The sequence below is a fragment of the Vanellus vanellus genome (assembly GCF_965231255.1).
Source record: "Vanellus vanellus genome assembly, chromosome: 10".
Lineage (NCBI taxonomy): Eukaryota > Metazoa > Chordata > Aves > Charadriiformes > Charadriidae > Vanellus > Vanellus vanellus.
In genome coordinates, this window is record NC_138915.1 from 24,444,608 (window position 1) to 24,462,858 (window position 18,251).

The window sequence follows — 18,251 nt, forward strand, 5'->3', positions numbered from 1 at the left end:
AGCTGCACTCTGCCCAGCCCGGCTGCTTGCCTTGCAGCCGCTGCTGCTCTGCTGCACGTTAGCGCTGAGCTACGGCAGTTTTAAGCAGGTCTGACAGCTTCCAGCCCTTCTGCTCCTTCTCCGAGTCGTGGCTAAACGCTGCTTGTGACAGAGCTAGAGGCGACCGGAGGGATTTTATTACACGCTGCCCATTGAGTAACGTGTGCGACTGCCCTGCTGCGGCCAGTGGTCTGGGTTGGGTTGGGGTGTGTGTGCTTGATGCTGGGTTCCCTGGAGCCAGGGGCTAGCCCCAGGGGGTGCCTGGGCAGGATACACGGGTGGCATGTGCAGGTGATGCCCCATGGTGTGTGCCCAGCATGTGGGGAGAAGCCCGTGGTTGCACAAGGCTTGGCATGGGCTGATGGGTGGGCAGGAGCAGGTCCTGCCCCACGCACCCACTCCACCCAGCAACCTGGCACGTGTGGTCCCCACAGACTGTGCCCCGGGCAAAGGCGGATTGTCGGGCACCATCAGAGCTGGTGGTGTGCAAGAAAATCAATCGCTGCCCACTCAAGCAGCTGAAGCCAGGAGCAGAGCAGCTTGGGGAGTGCCCAGCCCTCCCCCTGCGCTGCCTGTGGCGGGGAGTGGGCCACAAAGCACCACTGCGGCCGTGCGGCATGACCCCATCCTGGACTGGTTTTGCTGGGCAGTGGGACGCAGGGAGCCATGCCTGGAGCCCTGCCTACCGCAGGGCAGCCTGGCACCGGTCCAGGGGTGCTTCTCAGGGTTGATGAACCCTGGTGGGCAAGGGCCAGGGTTGTGTATCCAGCCCACGGGGCGCTGGACTGTGTTGTCTGCTCAAGGGCGTACAGGGTGGCAGCGTGCAGGTCACCCTGTGTATAACAGGCCAGCGTCAAAATCGGTCAAGCAGTCCCTTAGAGAGGGATTGGGGCAGGAAAGAGCTCCAACCTGCTCTGCAGCGGCAGGCGGAAGGTGCTGGGGTAGGTGAAGCCCAGTGTGCGTCATGGTGTGGGGACCTCCCTGTGGCTGCATGTTCACCGACTCAGGGCACGTGCTGGTGGCATGCAGGAGAGCCAAAATAATGCCTGCCCTTCACATGCTGCTGCATAAGCATCTTAAACAGGAGGCGATGGCTACTCTGCAGAGCCTGGGTAAGGTCTGGGTTGCAGCTCTGGCAGCGGGAGGCAGAGCTCAGCTCCCCTTGCCTGGATTGGAGAGCGTGGAGGTATCTGCTGGTAACTGCACGTCTTCCTCTTTGATCAGGCATCGCAGCTGACACTGTGCTGGCTATGGCAGAGAGAGGCAGAGACCAGACACATTCAGCAGGACCCAAATCCATGCCCTGTTTCAAATGATTTCTGTAATCCCATCAGGCAGGACTGAAACAGAGTGGCAGTCTCACCATGGGCAGAGGCAGACTGGAGGAGAGGTGGTTCTTGCCAGGAGGCAAGATATTCCCATGCTGGGAAGGGTCACAGCAGGAGGAAAGGGGAGCGACAGAGGTGCTGGGTCTTGCTGGGCGGCGCTGCTGGGGCCTGTGGGGCTGTGGCAGCTGAGCCTGACAGCCAGTGCATGGCAGGGGGTGGATGGGTGGCAAGGCTGAGGCTGGGATCGGGCATCCCATAGTGGTACCTGGTGAATCCTCCCTGGATGAGCTGGGCGCTGCAGAGCAGTGGGAGAGGCAGGGGCTGCACCCCTGGCCATTGGGAAAGATGTCGGGGCTGGAGAACGTGGGGTGCTCCAGCTGCTGGGGGGGTGGAGGGGACCCATGCAGAGGGGCTAGGGTAGGTGCAGTGGGGCAGGATTTTAGATGCCCAGGGCGGTGCAGGGATGCCCGGGATGGTGCAGGATGCCTGGGGCAGTGCAGGGATGCCCAGGGCGATGCGGGATGCCCAGGGTGGTGCAGGGATGCTCGGGACGATGCAGGATGCCCAGGGCAGTGCAGGGATGCCCGCGATGGTGCAGGATGCCCGGGCGGGGCGGGGATGCCGCACAGACGGGGTCGTTTGCAGAGTGCCGCAGGGTGTGCGGGTGTCCCGGTCGGGTCAGTGTGGGGGTTGCTCCCCCCCAGCCCCGGGGCCGGTAGCTGGGCAGTGCCGGTACCGTAAGCAGGGCAGGGCTCCCGTGGGGGATACCGGGGGTGCAGGTGCGGTCAGTGCCGGTACCCGATGGGCGCGGTACCGGACTGCGCGGTGCCCGGTGGGTGCGACACCCCTTCGGTGCGGTACCCAGGGTTGTGCAGACGCCGGGGGCGTGCGGTACCGGGCCCGGTCAGCGCAGCGACGGCGCCGCGGGATGCCCGATCAGTGCGGTACCGGTACCGGTACCGAGCGGCGGTGCCGTTGGCGGCGGCGGCAGCGAAGGGGTGCTGCGGTACGGCCCCTCCCCCGCCCGCCCCCGCCGTGCACGCGCCGCGCGCTCCCGGTGCGGGGTCGGGCCGGACTGAGCGGAGCGCGGGGCGCGGAGCAGCCGCTGCCGCCACCGGCATGGCCCAGACGCGCCGCCGCCCCCGACGGTGAGTGCGCCGGACCCGGCCCGGCCCGGGACGGCTCGTGCTGGGGAGGGCGGCCGGGCGGGACCGGAGCGGCCCCACGGCGCGGGGCCGGGGCCGGCCGCCGCGGCGGTGATGGGGACTGCCCGGGGCGGGGGTGGCGGCGGGCCGGTCCCGCTCCCGGGGCCGGGGCTGGGGCGGGCATCGGGGCGCGGCGCGGCGGGGGTTAACGGGCGGGGCCGAGCGCGGCAGCGGCGGCGGGTAACGGCGGGGGTTAACGGGGCCGGATGAGCGGCCGCGGCGAGCCGGCGGGTTGCCATGGCGACGCGCTGAAAGGGGGATTGTGCGCCTGCCTCAGCTGCGCGGCCCCCGCCCGCCGCCCCGGCCCGGCCCGCCGCCGCCCGCTTGGCCCCGTTCCGTTCGGCTCAACCCGGCGGGCCCAGCGGGGAGCGGGGGCTGTCCCTCCCCGGGGGGGGGTGCTGGGGGTGCCGGTGCAGGTGGGGTCGGTTATTTGGGGCGCAAGGAATGCGCTCGGTGCCGCACGGCGCGAGGTTGCTGGCGTGAGCATCGCCGGGTCGAGGGCGGGCGGGAGATCCCCTTGGCTGGGTTTATTTGGCATAGTGCGGGGAACGACATTAGTCACTGGGCTCCCGGAGCGAAAGGGCATTCCCCGTCTCTCTCTCTCGGGCAGGGGGCTGGGGCGGAGGCAGGCTCGGTGTCAAACAGGGCCTCTGTCGCGCTGGCTGAGCTGGTCCCTGAGCGGAGCGGTGGGTCAGGCACATGGCGCAGGGTTTGCCGGTGGCTCCACTGATGCGTGGCTGTGGCTGGATTCGGCGCCGTTCGCCTGAGCTTGGCTCCGTTGTGCTCAAAGCCATGGAGCCACAAACGTGGTGGGTGATGGTTAGCGCCGGGGACTGTCCACGTCTGGCACTGTCGGCAGCGAGGGAGAGGAGAAGTGATGAGGGACGTGAGACCTGTGGCCAGCCAGTCTCTTTCTGGATCACGCTCTCCTAAATGGTGACACCTCCCAGTGCCTCCACTGGCAGATCATCCCAAGGCCATGGACCTCCCTCAGGGAGGTGGCTATGGCATGAAGTCCCCACGATGCTGGGATTTTCCTGCCGTCCTCTGAGGGCGCCTCGTCCAATGCCGCTGCTGGCTCGGCCCCAGGCGACAGCAGAGGGGCTGGAGGTGCCCCTGTGGCTGCGCACGTGTGGGTGCTGCGGGAGAGCTGACAGCCACCTCCTCGTGAGCCCCTGTGCTGGCCGTGCTTCGTGTCAGCCTGGTGGGACCTTCCTTCCTCTGGAAACCGGGGTGCTGTGTGGAATTGGGGGCATCTGCCAGTTAGGTAAGGGATGGACATGAGCCCAGAGAGGGAGCTGTGGGTTGTCAAGGCAGGGGTCACTCTTAGCTCTGGGAAATGTCTGTGCCGTCCTTTCTCCCTGCTCTGCACCAGAGCACCCGTGCCAACCCCTGGCGCAGGGCTGGGCGCCCCGAGGTCCCCGTCGGAGCAGACCTCCTCCTGCTCCGCACGCTGCAGGTGGCCACCGCCAGAGCTGGTGTCTGCAAAATGGTTAAAGGCTGACATTTAGAGGTCACGCTTTTAGCGTTGTGCATGTGTTTGCTTCATTTGCATTTGTAGTAGCCCAGCTCGAGGCTTTGCCACTTGCATGTGCAGTTGCCATGGTTACATGTGCAGTCGGGATGTGGAGTTTGGTTGGACACCTGCAAACATGCAGCTCTCAACCTCCGGAGCACCAGGGCACGAACGAAAGCTGCCGAGAGGCAGGACGGCCCTCGGACCTGGGTGCATAGGCCCTGCGCAGCGATGCGCTGAGGAAACGGAGGTGCAGTGCCCATCTTGGCAAGGTCTGCGTGCTACTGCCTTGCACAGCCTCCAACCGCACCTATTCAACATGCAGTGAGCATCTAGGGCAGCGTCATGGGAGAGGATGGTTGAGCCCACCTCAAGGGTGTTGCCCCGGACCTTACATCTGGGTCTGTCTCCTTCCCAGACTCTGTGTAGAGGCTCTTCTCCCACAGGGCTGGAGTGAAGGTGCTCGGGAGCAGGGTGATGAGGGCGGGCAGAGCCTGGTAATCGTGAGCGGAGCTGCTGTGCAGGCTGGCAGTGCCTTGCCTGCGGGCCGGGGCCTGCCAAGGCTTCAGAAGTCAGTGTGAGAATTGGCAAAGCGCTGTGCCGAAGCTCCAGCTGTGGTGGCTGCGTCTCCTCTGGCTCTCCATGGGGTCCGCTCTGGGTGCTGAGAGGGACAGGGACCAACACAGACAGGGACCTGGTCCAGGTGCCCATTGAGCAGGATCACATTGAGTCCACAAGTGAGAGCAGGGAGATAGGGACTGCCAAAATCCTCTGGCAGATCCATGTTGGCCTTGTCTTTGTGTCAAGGGCGGAGGAGTTTTGGGACAGCAGGTATAGGTGGGACCTTGAGGTCATCGAGTCTCCATCTAAACCATTCCTGAGCAGCATTAGCTCAGCCAGCTCCTAAACCTCCTCAACCACAGCAGTTCTGCTGCCTCCCGAGCTGTTTGCTGCTGTCTTCCTATATCCTTCCTGCTAGGAACTACTTCTGTGCTGCAGGCAGGGGAGAAGGGAAGCCCTCTTGGCCATCCAGGAGCAAGTGTGGCCTCGGAGAGACCAGTATGGGGTGTCCGTGCTGTGCCGGTGGCAGCTGGAGGAATTCAGTAACAGGAGGAGGGTGGAAGGATGGTGGGGATGGCGACACGGAGCACGTGTCTGCGCGCAAACTGTGGAGGAACCATGGAGGAACCTGTAAAATCTCGCAGCAGAGCACAGAGGGGCTGACTCTCTGCTGTCTGGGGACTGCGCACCAAGTGTGGAGAGGTGGGGCCGGGACAGCTCGGCTCTGTCCTTGGGGCTTTCAATGCCACTGGGATAGGACAGTTATTTGCTCCCTGTGGGATCCCAGACAGAGATCCCTCCCCGATGGTCTGTGGTTATCAGCTGCCACTGATGGAGCATTTCGGAAGACGCTTCTTAATCGGGGTCTGGCATTTGGCGTCTGTAACCTGCGTCCACAGCCAGGGGTGTGCGCGGGTCTTGGGCTGGCGAGGAGGGGAGGTGGTGGCCGCAGGGCCACGCCAGCGGAAGGAGGCAGGGTGGATCCTGCTGCTGAGGTGCTCGAGGAGAGCTGGGTGGCAGAGCTGAGTGGTGCTGCATGGTGGACTGAGTGCACCGGTGGTCCCCTCCAGCGATGCTCCCCGGAGCTGGGGGCAGGGAGCGGGCTGTGACGGGCGCTGTGTGCTGCTGGCCTCAGCAGGGCTCTGCAACGGGTGTGAGGGGAATGAATAAAAGGTCCTGCGATTGCCGGAGTTGGCAGTTTGAACCCACGTCGTTCTGACCCTGGAGCGAGTCTACGGGGGAAACAGGGATGAAGCAGGAGCCGTGGCAAGACGCGGGGCTTCTGGCTGGAGCCGCCAGGTCCTGTCTGGTGCGTGTGGCTCCTGGAAGTTTTCCCTGCTTAGGAGGATACGCGCCGTTTGTTTGGAGGCTTGTCTGGGCATCAGTAGCGCTGTGGTGTTGCAGTCTGCGATGAAACCTGTGTTCCTGCTTAGTCTTGCAGTTGTGTGGGGAAACTCTGCCCTTGTGATGTACTCCTTTTGCCGTGTTGTCTGTCTGGGGCCGGAGGGGGATTGTCTGTGAGCAAGACTTCGCGCCGGGGAGCGCTGTTTGGGCTGAGGCGGCCTTGGCAAGGAGCTCGGGGGATTGTTGGTAAAGAAGCCTTGTTCCTGACACTGCAAAATGCAGAACAGTGGAGTAACATCTGTTACTTTCAAACTGCATCTCGGCGTGAGCATATCCTGCGAGGTGCCTGGCAAGCGGAGCCAAAGCTCTGCCTGGTGGCCAGATGCTCCGGCCATGCCAGCAGAGCAGGTGGCAAAGTTTGGGAAAGGTTGCAGCGAGAGCATGTTACAGGGCTCGTACCATGTGCGAGCCGTGTTGGGGTCTGGGCCTGGGCTGCTGGGGCTCTCTGAGGGCGAGGAGGGTTGGCAGAGGCTGGTCAGGGTGGCTTTTGAGATGGGCTTGGGGAGGGGACTGCTGAGAACACCCTTTGGCTTGGCTGCAGGGACTTGGCCTTCATCAGGCATTCATTAGCTGCTACTCTAAAGGAGTGGGAGAAGAAGCCCAAGCCTGTGGCGTAGCCAAAGTGTCTGCGTGCCACTCGCCATGGAGGTGGCCGTGTCCATCTCCCGGTGCCAGCACCCGGTGCTAAGGGAGTTGTGGAGGTGAGCCTGTGAGTCAGGCTGTCTTCATGTCTTTCCTCTACCCTTGCATGACTCAGGGCATCGCTGAGCAACTTGAGGACTGGCAGGACAGTGATGCAGGAGAGGGGGGGCAGGGGTTGCTCTGTGTCTCTGTCTCTAGAGATGCCCGGGGGGAGCTCAGGAGAGATGTGTGGGTGTTGAGATCATCGTGGAGTCAAATGCCTGGAAGTTGCAGCAGGAACGGTCAGAGGTTTGATGGCCTCTGTGCAAAAATGGCTAAATAAGGCAGGGTTCTTCAGACTGGAAAAGAAATGACAGAAGATGGGTAAGATATGTCTACAGGAGGCCAGTAGAGAAGGGATACAGGCTAACTGTTCACTGTTTCTTTCCATGCAAGTACAAGGTCACATCAAATGAAGGTAGCAGGAGGTGCCAAACAGGAGGAGGGGCATTGCCTCTCACAGACGCGCTGTCAAACTGCAGAAGTCCTCAGAACAAGGTGTCGTGAACAGTGAAACCTTACATTGGTTCCAGGAGAAACGGGATGAATTCAAGAAGGACAAGAGATTCCCCCAAAATCAATAAATACACTGAGGTCCACCTCAAATTGCTCGTGCTTCTGAATACTGGCAAGTACGTACAGGGCAAGGTGGACCCTGGGTCTGAGCTGTTATTTTCATCACGTTGGGCCTACCAGAGCGGGTGAAGCCAGGAGGGAGCACTGGGCTTTGGTGAAGAAGGATGATGGGTTTATCCCCATCCAGCTTGGGGTGGCGCAGCGCGACAGATGCCTGCTCAGCCCTGCTTCCTCACTGCGAGGGCGGGATGGTCTCCCCACATGATGGAGGTGCAGCTGGTGGGAGAGGTGGGACCTGTGCTAAGCACTGATCCTCTGCCTCAGCATTACAGGACCCTTTGCTGGAGACTTCTGATGGACCTTTGTCTGTTGAACAGTTGCTAATTCAGTTGGATTGAAGATGGATGGCAATACCATTTCCCTCCTGTGTTACCTGGTGCTTCATCTTCTTCTGGTACTCTGGGCACAGGGCACCTGCCCGACAGCACTGGCAGCAGAGCTGGAGTCTCATCCTGGTGTTGTCCCAGTTCCCTGGTACTTGCTGCACGTGGTGGGCACTGTGGGATCACTGGTGATCCTCCTCCTCCAGTCCCTTGGCTCTTCCTGTTCTCATGCATGTCAGGAAACATCAGTCTCGGTTTTGTTCCGTGTTTTATGCCCAGACGAGAAAAGACTCAGGTCCTGCTACCAGTGAGGGTCCAGTTCAGCCTTAATCTGGCACATGTGAGGTGCCAGAAGGATGTCCCCCAGCTGCTTGAGCAGTCCAGAGACATGCAAGGACAGCAGGGAGGTGTGAGGCTCAGCCTGGGAGAGGTTTGCTTCTTGTGGGGGAAGTAGCTTAGGAGAGGAGAATGCAGGGGTGAGCTGGGGATCTAGTGGTCCCCAGTGGGCTTTAGGTGGGGGGCAGCAGGATGAGGCCAAGCGAGGTTGAAGGTCATGAAGAGGATGCTGTTTCTCATCCTCATGACTTCCAGGAGGACCCTGTCCGCAAGGGCTGAGGGAAGTATCCAGCCAGCACAATGGCATCCTTGCAACCACAAAACTGAAACCTGCCCTTGGCTAGCGGCTGTGAGGGGACAGATCCTGCGCCTCAGGAGAGAAACGATCCCTGTTTCTGTCTCATTGCCGTTTTGGTTTCTGTTGCCGCTGGACTCTCTTGACGAGGATCTGAGTTTGCAGACTTGGGCAGGGAGCTGCTGTACTTTGATGCTCACGACCTTAAGAGGAGCCAAGTGGTTACCTGCTCTTCATAACATAAACCTCCTCCGGTGTCCTCCAGGAGCGATGCTTCAGAGTGGGCATCTGCCATGGCAGAGCTGTGCTCGGGGACCTCTGAGGAGCAGCAGGGAGCATGGGAGCCTTCTTGGCACTGAGGATTGCCTTTCCTTGGCATTGCTGGTCCTTGCAGCCTGCCTGTATGTCCTGCTTCATCCTGGGCTGCTCCGTGGGAGAGACTGGGCATCCCCGGGCTACCTGATTTGCTCTGGTCCAGCTTATTTCTTAACACTAGGCATCCTTTACAGTAAAACACATTAAAGGATTATTTTTTTTTTTCCCAGAGGTTTTAGGCTTTCTGCTTTTTTTGTGCTTGAAGATAGAAAACATGGGAGGAGAAAGCTGCAAGGGAAAATAGACAACATGTTTTGGATTAAATTTGAACAGGCTTCCTTCCTAGCTGCTGGCTTGCCTGGCCTCCAGTCCTTAGCAAGCCCTGGTTGCGTGCGCAAGAGTCTGGACTTTGCGGAACTGCCCTGGCTGCAGGCTCCAGCCCAGGGGGGTTTCCACGGTCTTCTGCTTGGTCACGCCAGCATTAGTTTTGGTTTGGGAATGTGAGCGGCTGATGACTCTTGCTGAGGGTGGGCTTCCCTGCTTGTCTTAGTTGAGTAGAGGATGTTGTGGGCTTGGGCTGGACTGTCTAACTACTTGAGGTCCTTCCAAGGGTGACGGACGCCGCATCTGTCCAGGCTGCCAGCTGTACGTACGACCTGTGATGACGGTGATCTCTGGCCATGACACCTATATGAACTCTTTAGATTGTTCACTGGAGCACATAGTAAATCTGTGTGTTTCCAGAGTTCCTGGGAAAGCCTTTAGGGTTTCTGGGGAAACCAGTACATTGGACGTTTATCTTATTCAGTTGCAGACGGGTGTTTTTGGATGCTGTGCTGTGCCAACAGCATGGGTGGGTGGCCATCGTGCCCTGGGTTCCCCTCACCCTGGTGTCACCCCGAGTGTGGAGGGTACCACCAGCACCACGGCAGCTCCGCCGTCAGCCACTGCTGGCTGTGCGGGACCGGCGGCTTTGCCCAGGAGATCCTCCACCGCCTCCAGCCGTTATCCTCGGTGCTGGCGCTCGGTGGCAGGGTGGGGTGGGGGGGGGAGACAGATGTGGAGGGGGAGGGTGGCTTCTCCAGCACCTGTGCCTTATTCTGGAGCGTGCAAGTGTGAAATTCAATTTGTAGATAAGCCGTAGCTGGTGAGGAACACAGGCCACGGCGTCTGCTGGAGCCAGGCGGTGTCTGGGAGCAGCACGGCCGGCATGCACAGCATGTCCTGCCTGCCAGCTCTTGCGGAGGCTGACGTCACCTCGGAGGAGCGGTGGCTGCTGCAGGACGTGGCTGCTTGACGCTGTGTCATGTTGGCTCTGGGTGTGCAGCCCCGGCTGGCGGCAGGAGCCCCACCGAGAGGTGCTGCCCCAGGGCTGCTCTCCCCTGCCTTGCAGCGGCGAGGGGCACGGCGCAGCTGGAAGCGAGAGGGACCTGCTGCTCTCTGCCACCAGCAGCTTGCAAGCTGGGTGGCGGGGAGGATGGGTGTTGTGGATGGAGGAGTCCATGGTGCTTCCAGCAGTGATGGCATTTTCCTACCTTCACGTTTGGATCTTCCTGCCGTTTCCAGTGAGCCCCGGCTTGCTGGCAGGAGCAGTGGGAACAGGCGTTACAGTGTTAGCAAACACAGCTGGCACCAGCCCATGCTCTGTCTTCTGTGCGTGTTGCTACCAGTGGTCACAGCTCCCCTCCTCCTGCCCCAGTCCAGAGCTTTCTGGGTCTCCCACCTCCAAGTGCTTTGCAGAGAGCAGCCCCCTGTTGTGGATGAAGAGACCAGGGCTGTGAGGAGGACAGCACGGTCACCCAGGCCAGCCGTGGCGGAGCTGGGACTGAGTAGTGCTCTGGTCCTTGGTGGTGGCTGCTGCTGGGGTTGCTCCTGTGTCCCCAGGCAAGCTGTAGTGTCATGGAGCGGTGGGTTACTGCTGATGCTGTCAGGCGTGGAAGGGGCACCAGCATGGTGATGCCAGGATGATTAGTCTGTCTGGGTGTTCCTTGCTGGCCAGAAAAAGCACTGCTCCCCTGACCCCAGCTTGACTCTTGCAATATGGTCAGAAAATCATGTCTGGTCTCTGGTCAGGGCCACCGGCACTAAGACACAACTCAGCAGCTTGTGTCAGGCGGGATGTGCTGGGGCACTTGCCTCTCCAAGTGGGGTGATGGGCTGGGGTTAGGCTGGGGCGTCTCTCTGGGGCGGGACGGGACCTGTGGCTCTCCTGGCAGTGGGAAGCCAGGGGGTATGGGGTGGCACAGCCCCACATCCCGAGCTCTGGGCGCGTGGGTCTGCACAGAGCCTGTCGGGTGTTTCACCTGGAAGTAAGAACTATTGTAAGAAGGTGGAGGGGGGGTGGGCGGTGGAGGTGACGCTAGCTCAGACATCTCCTGAGACAGCTTTCTTGAGCATTGCTACCAAGAACTCTGCAGGGTGGAAACGATTTGGTGCTGGACTGCAACGCTTGGGCTTTCTAGCACCATCAGGGTGCGTGCATGGCCCTGCTGCCTGCGTTGTGACCCTGGAGGGGTGGCTCTGTCGGGACAGCCCACACCCCTCCTTGCACAGGGATTTGCTGTCACCACAGAGCCACCCTGCTCCACAGACTTGGTGGCTGGGTTAGTGTCCCATGATACAAGATAGGGTGTTAACGGGTGGTGCAGGAAGGTAGTGCTTGTACACTGCCAGATAACTTGTAACCTTATCTCTGTACGGGAAAACTGACTAATTGTGTCGTGTTTCAGCTTCAGCGGAAAAGTTAGTTCCTGCTTGTCTCCCACTATTTTCTTCATCTTTGTTCTTTGCCCTGGGTTTCACTGGCTTTCACACGGATCACGTCCATGACCTGGTTTACGATTCTGCCGCGCAAAACTTTGCTCAGCTGATGAAGAGCGGTGGACAGTGATGTCAGGCTGAAATAGGTGGTTGGGGTGGTGTCGGTAAAGAAAATCCTTTATCAGCTCTGCGGCTGAAGCCAGAGGTTCTTATAGCCACGGTCTGGATTACAACCTGTGATTAAGTGATTTTGGCTTCCTGCTTTGAGTCAGTAAAAATGAAACATTGACAACTTATTTTGGGTGTAGCTGTTCCCATTCAAAGCACTCTTGGGTTTTATTGCCCACCCTCTCTAGTCGCACTTGCAGGAAGTCTTTGTATTTTAAGCTGCAGTCGGTTCCTCTCTGCCCAGCCCACCTCCTTACATTTATAGAGCCTCCTCCGGGCCACGCTGGTCCATGGAAAGCATTGGCTGCGCAGGCGCTCAGCCTGCCTGCAGCCACCGACGCTTTCTCAGCTTTCCTTGGAGCACACGTGAGATGTCTCGACCCATTATTAGCACAGGTGGTGGTCCGGGTAGGACAGGGCTTTGTGCAAATTGCCCATGGCCCTGTTGGTTGGAGGAGTCCATGTCCTTTGCATGGCTGGGTGCCCAGAGAGGAGCTTGAGAGTGTGGGAGAGTTTTGGGGAGGGACATTCCATTGGCAGCTGGGCTTCATACTTGCTGCTTAGTTTGGGGAATTTCAGAAATGGGGGTGTCACTGCATCGAGCCAACCTCTTTGCATCACTGAAGGCTCCTTTCTTTACTAAATTTCAAACCTGCTTTTGCTAACATAAGAAATACGAGCGTGTTTGGACTCAGAGTTTCAGAAACTTGTTGCTTTGAAAAGAGTCTTGTGCTTGTGTAATTGCTCCCTAACATGCTTCAGTCATAAAGATCTGTGTTAACCTGAGAACTGGGGCCCCTGCTAGCCACAGTAGTTTCCAAGGTGGTTGTTTGGGAGAGGACATAGGAGCCATTACTCTGGCAGATGTGAGGGGGATGGTGATGAGCAGCTGGGATAATGTCAATGGGCGGCTCGCTGAAGCTGGAGAAGGAAGTGAGGGGAATGCTGCTTGTGCAGACAGCTCGCTCTTCGCTGTGTGAGATTTGCACTCCAGTTGCTAGCTGCAGAGTGTTGATCTCAGATTTGTGAGTGAGCTTATATTGCCTTAAAGTAGGTGCCTGGTGCTTGTTTGTGATGTGTTGGAGAGCGAACGAGTTGTCTTGGCATGAACTTTGTGCTGGTGCCAAGGGCTTGCTGAAAGCAGATTGTCTGTCAGTTCGCTCCTGAATAGATGTCTGGGAATTCCAGGGTTCTGCGGATGCACTTTTGCATTGTCAGTCATCTGCCCGCACAAAGTGAGTGCTGGAGTAATTCTGCCATTTATTTATGAAGCGCTGTTTCCTCTACAATAGAATAGTTGGAAGGGACCTACAATGATCATCTCTCTAGTCCAATTGCCTGATCAATTCAGGGCTGACCAAAAGTTAAAGCAAATTATTAAGGGCATTGTCCAAATGCCTCTTAAACACTAACAGGCTTGGAGCATTGACCAACTCTCTAGGAAGCCTGTCCCAGTGTTTCACCCCCTTCTCAGTAGGGAAATGCTTCCTAATGTCCAGGCTAAACCTCCCCTGGTGCAGCTTTGAACCATTCCCACATGTCCTATCGCTGGATACCAGGGAGAAGAGATCAGTGCTTCCCTCTCCACATCCCCTCCTGAGGAAGCTGTAGAGAGCAATGAGGTCACCCCTCATCTAGTCCAGGTGATGCAGAGTTTGCTCATCAGATATCCTTGCACGTCCCGTCTTTCCTCCAGCTGCCAGACAAACGGCCCGCTGGAGCCCGAGAGAGACTGAGTGCTTTTCCTGCAAGTACTGCGTGCCTTTTAGGTGGTCTGGGCTGCAGAGCTGTGCTGTGGGTTTGTTCAGAGAAGAAGAACCAGTCATAGAATGGTTTAGGTTGGAAGGGACCTTAAAGATCATCCAGTTCCAATCCCCCTGCCATGGGCAGGGACACCTCCCACCAGCCCAGGTTGCTCCAAGCCCCGTCCAACCTGGCCTTGAACACCTCCAGGGATGGGGCAGCCACAGCTTCTCTGGGCAACCTGGGCCAGTGTCTCACCACCCTCAGAGTGAAAAATTTCTTCCTGATATCTAATCTAAATCTAGCCTGTTCCAGTTTGAAGCCATTTCCCCTCGTCCTATCACTACATACCCTTGTCAAAAGTCCCTCTCCAGCTTTCTTGTAGGTGCCCTTCAGATACTGGAAAGCTGCTATAAGGTCTCCCCGGAGCCTTCTCTTCTCCAGGCACAACCCCAACTCTCCCAGCCTGTCCTCCCAGCAGAGGGGCTCCAGCCCTCTGATCATCTTTGTGGCTTCCTCTGGACCCGCTCCAACAGGTCCATGCCCTTCTTCTGTTGAGGGCTCCAGAGCTGGACGCAATATTCCAGGTGAGGTCTCATGAGAGGGGAGTAGAGGTGCAGTCCTTCTCTTGGAGAAGGACAGCAGCCCATCTGCTGGAGAAGAGGAGCCAGTCTGTCTGCTGGAGAAGAAGAGCCATTTCTTTTCCTGGAGAAGAACCCGCCCATCTCCTGGGAGAGAAGAGCCAGCCCGCCTGCCGGAGAAGGACCAGCCCGTGTGCCGGCGCGGGAGGCGGGCGGGGCGGCGCGGTGCTGAATGGACAGCTCCCGCCCGGCCCGGGCACGGCGACGGCGACGCGCCGGTCACACCTCCCCTGCGGGGGCCCGAGCGGGTAGGGACTACCGTGGTGGGCAGGGCTGGGGGGCACTGAGCAGCCTGCACCCCCTCACACGATCTTCAGGGAACCACACAAAGCACCGCCCCGCGGTGGTGGGTCCTGCCAGGCCAGACCAGGCGGGTTCAGGGTGGGGTAGAGTGATGCCACAGCCCGCTGTTGCAGCGTGTGCAGGGACCCCATCGCAAGGCACTCTGGAGTCTCCTCCGAGGCTCTCTGCTCCTCCAGCCTGGGTCAGGCTCTCTTCCTTTGCTGCCAGTTGTTCTGGCTGGGGAGCGAGCGCATATATATTTGTGCCAAGGCCAGGGCGCTGTGTTTGCTGTTTGGACAGTGGTTCTCATTAACCTCCGCCCCTGCAGGGAAGCATTTGTAGATTGAAACTGTGCAAGCAGCAAGGTGAGGGAGGGAAAAGCTGCTGCCGTTTCTTCATGCTGGGGTCAGGGAAGCCATAACGTGAGATAATCCAGATTATTTCTATCCAGAACGTGGCACTAAATGGCCTACTTCCAGCAGCTATCCCTGAGCCACGTGGAAACTCGGCAGCCCACCAAGAGGCTGCTGCTGCTACCCTCTTCACAGCCAGGGATCTGCCCCGGCAGAGCCTCTTGCTCACGCAGCAGCTGCTGGCTGTGCCACATGGCCCTGCCTCAGCTTTCCACCAGACTCCTGGGAAGCAGCGAGTGGGAATGTCAGTCGAAATCTTAGACCAGCTCAAGGTGAGCAGGTAGCCCACTCCAAAAGACTTTCAAGCACGATTGTCCTTGGGTCCTCTATAGAGGCCACCCTCTGCTTGCATCGGCAGTATTGGGTGCTAACCCCAACGCTGTCTCTGCTGCAGTGCTCACTGGCTGTCCTTCAGCAGCATCGTCAGCCTCAGCTCAGTGACACTGAGAAACCTCCTGCAGTTTTTGAGTGTTTGATGCTAAACAGGAGTTGGAACTGAGCCAGGCTATCTCACCTGCCACGTAGTGTGCCTTCTGGAGCCAGGCATCGAACGGTGTGCTGGCATTCAACACCAAAAATGTCTGGAAAGGCTGAAGTGTGGGCAAGGGAAAGGTCTGCTTTGCCCCTGGTGTCCTTCCTAAGGCAGGCTTGGCTCCTTCATGAAGGACTCGTTAAAGGCCATGGAGCAAATGGGGACAGGCCATATTGCAGCAGGAGGCACCACAGTGGAAGTGGCTCTTGAAATTGTCTGTTTCTAGGGATTTTGGGTAACATTCTTCTGTTCTGAATGGGAGCTCTCGAGGATCTTGGCACGTGTCTGGGAGCTTCTGTCCCACATATGTTCTTGCAGCACTGAGGAACTTAAGTGACACTTCTCACGTGGTCTCTCATCCTCTCCCCAGGGCAAAGGATGTGCAGTGGAGTGTCTCACAGGCTTCTGATGTTCAGCTTTCTTTAAATATTGGTGGTGCTGTGCGTAGAAGTTAGGAAAGGCAAGTCATAGGGATGTATCTTGAACTTGAAGCAAATGAGGGTGAGGTTTGTGACTGTTTTTCCTTCTGTTTTCCATCAGAGTGACTGTGGTGCCGAGATATTGGAGGTGTTGCACATGTGCCTCTAGGAGGAGAGTGAGATGGGGGGCACCAGACTCTGGGGGAGACCTCTGGAGAGTGAAGAACAGATGTGATGGTCTCCACGGTGCTTGGAAGTCTCCTAAGTGTTTTGATCTGTCAGAGCGTCCTAAATGCTGAAGGCTTCATGGCCAAGGTGGCTGTAGTTTCCCCAGATGGTGACAAATGAACAAATAAGGGCAGGAACAGAGCTGAGAAATGAGAAATGTAGGAGACTGGGCTCAAGGGGATGCCGACTTAGTCCATCCACATTCCGTGTAGCACCCTTTGCAGGTATGCATGAGACACTTTAACTTTTCCCGGTGTACACTTAACTCTCCTTTCTTAATATGAATACGCCTCTTACCTAGCACAAAGTTCAATGTCAGACTGTTCTGACCTTTTTTCCAGGCACCTTTAGACGTTATAAAACTGTGTCCTCTGACTTGTCCTGTCTAGACTAGCCTCACTCTTCCAGGCTTTTGTCCAAGGCCTTTTGGTGGTCTTGCTGGTCTCCTGTGTCCTCTCTTAGTTGGCCAAAATCTTTTGGGGAATGAACTGGTTCTCTGGAGGAGAACGGTATAATTACTTGATGTGCCTTTATGAGCTGAAGGGAGAGCAGAGTAATTACTTCACGTGTCTTTATAAGCTGTCCTTTCACACATCCTACTGTATTTGCCTTTTTTTTTTTGTGGCAATAACATGCTGGCTCACGTTCAGTTTGTACTCCCCTGTAGCCCTTATGACCCTTCTGGCAGAAACATTGCTGTCTTTTCTCCCGTGGTCTGTTTGCGCAGTTTTTTACCTCCCAATGACTTACAGCCCTGCCCATCATCTCTCAGCCCTTTCCCCAGTCTGTCGGGAGCATGTCAAATTCCCCTCCTGGCCTCCAGACCGCTGCGTGTCATGTGCAGATTTTAAAACATACTCTGTTCTGTCATTTAGGTCATTTCCAGAAAAGCAGAGCAGTAACATCAGCAGGGCAGACCTTTCTGAAACCCTACTTGTCCCCTTTCCGTGTAACTGCGAGCCACTGGTAACCATCCATTACTGTGCACCAGCTCTGCGGTGGACCTGAAGTCCTGGGAATTGCTCCCACAGTACTATAGGATCGGGAAACATCTGCCTGTGGCATGGATGAGTAACCTGGGGTGGGTCAGAAAGACCCACTGGGCACAATCCATAGCACGTAACCCCCAACTTTGCTCTGTAGTATTATCCTGAAGCATCGAGCCAGGCCACAAGCATCAGAGGGTGGGAGCCGAGACCTGCTGGCAGAGGGATGCTCTTCAGGAGCCGCCGGGACACATGGGCACAAGCACGTCAATCCAGTTGTGCTTCAGCTTCTGTGCTCCCCAGGGTTTCCTATGGGGTTTCTGCAGTGTTGTAGGCCAGGTGGGATGGGACCAGGGGCTGGTGAGAGCCGGGGTCGCTACCCGATAGGGGAGAGCAGCTTGCAGGGTGGGGACCACATCTTGCAGGGGTTGCTGCTTGAGAGCTGAGCATCAGGCTGGTGGAAAGGGTTGGACCTCACTCATCCTGGGGAAGAGGAGGCAGAGGTTTCTCATGCTGCTTGCCGGGTGCATGTCTGTGCTGGGGTGCGTGGGCTGGCCCCCAGCTACCTCTCGCCGTGATACAACAGGGTCAGATGGTGAGCAGAGCTGCACAAGGCAGGGTGCTATGGGACATCCCGTCTGCTTGCTGTTGGGGAGATCACCCATCCATGCCAGCTGGGTGGTTTGAGGTCCCAGTCTGTCCTGGCTCTGGACCACACAGGACATAGAGCCAAAGCATCAGCATGATGAGCTTGGGGTTGGGTCAGCCTGAGTGCTCGGGGGCAGGAGGCTGGATGCCGATGACAGGTCCAATATGAGGGCAGGCTGCCTGCTCACATCTCCTCAGCCGCCTGCCGGGGAAGGTGTGGATCCGGCTCGTCTGGCTGGTGTTGAGACGCCTGACTCTGCATCTGCGAGGGAGGCTTCCAGAGGATCCCGCCTGCCCAGGTTTCCATGGAGAGCGTCTTCTTGTTGAGGAGGGAGCTGTCTGGCAGACAGTGCGGCCCTGGAAATACCGATAGAGCGTTTGTTTTCCAAAGCACATGAATAACATCGCTAACAGCTAGCAGCCTCACTTCCTCTGCTCGCCCCACCAGCGGTCTGGCAGAGCGACCTGAGATGCCTGCGGTGTCTTTATCCTGCCGGCTCCTTGCTGCTTGCTCGTCTGAGCATCCCCAGTTTGGCCGTATCTGCCCAGCCCGGCCCAGTTTCCCTTCCAGTTGGCTGGCACGGCTCCTCCTGGCGCAGGGCTGCGGGGAGGCAGCAGCCATCTTCACCAGGGGACGCGTTTGGCTTCGCTGCTGGAGGGAAGAACGGGAGCGCCGTAGGCGGCAAAACCGGGGACGTTTTGCTCCCACCTCCCATGGGATATGAGGGGAATCGCTTCCCTGAACAAAATGTCCTTTCTCGGCTCTCCCAGTTGTTCTGCGTGCTTTGAAAG